Below are 1,821 nucleotides of genomic sequence, written 5' to 3'. Positions count from 1 at the left end.
GGGAGGGAGGGGCGCTAAAACAATAGTTTGCAATTAATCGTCGGCCGCTTGCGCGCCTCCGATGGGAATGAGAAACAATACCAACACACAACAACCGTAACAGCGCGGGGGGCAGGGCGGCACGAGCGCGGGGCGGGGCATGGTCACTATAACATAACAACGGACACATACGGGCGCTGGCGGGAGCAGCAAGGCGCCTAATCGCCCCGAGCTGAACAACAGGAACGTGACGTTTTTGCACTACTCGGGTGCGAGAGAGAGAGAGGCTTATTAGGCCCGCAGCGAAATACAACCAACGACGTCGTGAGAAATTCGGAATTATTCGCCACCGAGCATCATGGTCCAAGGGAGAGAGGAAAGTCTCGCGAGAAAGTCCAGGACGACACTTGAGGATCCCAGCAGGTCCGCGGAAGTCGTCTGCTCCCGTCCGTCCTCCCTAACCTAACGACGCGAGATTATTCGTCTCCTTCCACCCACACCGAGAACGCAGCAGCCGCTGGCTCTACTGTTCTCCCAGCAGGCGTGAAGTGCCCCATCGCCGCATTTGGAAGTGCACGCAGTTTTTCTCCGCGCCTTTCCTCCTTTTTTGTGTGTGTTTGTGTTTTTTCATTCCCGTTCCACGTTCATCCTCTTCTTCCGAGACAATACGACGAGAGTGAGGAAGCCAGACGGACAACGCAGACACACACAATGCTGTAACCTCACCTCATCGCTGCCGCCGAGAGGGCGGGGCCGGGCGGGGCCGGGCGGGGCCGCGGGGCGGAGGATCATGTCGTCGCACAGCACTTCCCATCCCATCCGACCCGGCCGGCGGCGGGCAGCCGCGGCGGTCGTGAGCGAGTTCACGGCGTTCGCACGCTTTTCCGGCGATGCGGAGAGAAACGATATCGCGATGAGGAGGAGCCTTCGCCTTGGCCGTGTCGCTGAGATAACGTGTGTGTGCGTTCGCTCACCCCGCGGGGCGCTCAACGCCAGCACTTTCACTCCCGGCACGCCGCGCCGCCGCGCCGCGCCACGCCACGCCCCCCGGGAGCGTCGGGCGAGAAATGACGTGCAAGGTCGCTAGGTCCAAACAAACCTTAATTGTGGCTCCGGGGCGGGCTAAGAGGCTCGCGGGGGTCACCCGGGAGGTCGCCGGCGCGCTCACGGCGTGCCGTGCCGGGAGGTTGCGGTCGGGGGGACGGCGTGGCGGCGGCGGTCGTCATGTCATGAGCGCGCGGTGTCGGCCTCCCCGCGCTGCCGAGGAGAATGCCGCCAGCCCGCAAAGCGACGCCGCCGGCCGGCGCCCGCCAAGACCACGCCGACGACGAGGCTGGTGGCCGGGAGGACGCCCTTCTGGCAAGCAGCAAGCAGCAGGATGTTGCGCGCGTGTGGAAGCAAGTGGAGGCAGCCCGGGCGGGCGTCGGGCAGGACGTGGATGAGGACGCCCTGCATGCAGGTCCTGCAGGGCCGCGCCGACGAGGCCGCGGGCGCGGCTGCGCGTTACCCGCGGTGAAGCCCGGTGACTAACGCGTCAAGAGTGTGACGGCGGCAGCGGCGGGGCATTACGTCCAGGCTGGTTATGATTACACGGAGCGCCGGGCCGCCTGGGCCGGCCCTTCAGTAGCGCGTGTCAATGGCGCGCTCACGCTCGCACGCACGCACGCACGGGCCTATCGCGTTACCGGCGCGCTCACAGGGCCGGTACGTGCAAGGCTCCGCGCGTCACCGCCCCGCCCCGCCCTGCCCCAGCACCCGCTTCGCTCGGGTGGGCGTGTGGATAAACTGGAGGGTTGACATAGAGCCGGCGGAGTAACGGCCTGCCGAGTATGTAAAGCAGCG

This window comes from Frankliniella occidentalis, unplaced genomic scaffold (assembly GCF_000697945.3).
Source record: "Frankliniella occidentalis isolate FOCC.00 unplaced genomic scaffold, Focc_3.1 Scaffold731, whole genome shotgun sequence".
Taxonomy (NCBI): Eukaryota; Metazoa; Arthropoda; class Insecta; order Thysanoptera; family Thripidae; genus Frankliniella; species Frankliniella occidentalis.
Note: the sequence above shows the minus strand (reverse complement) of the source record.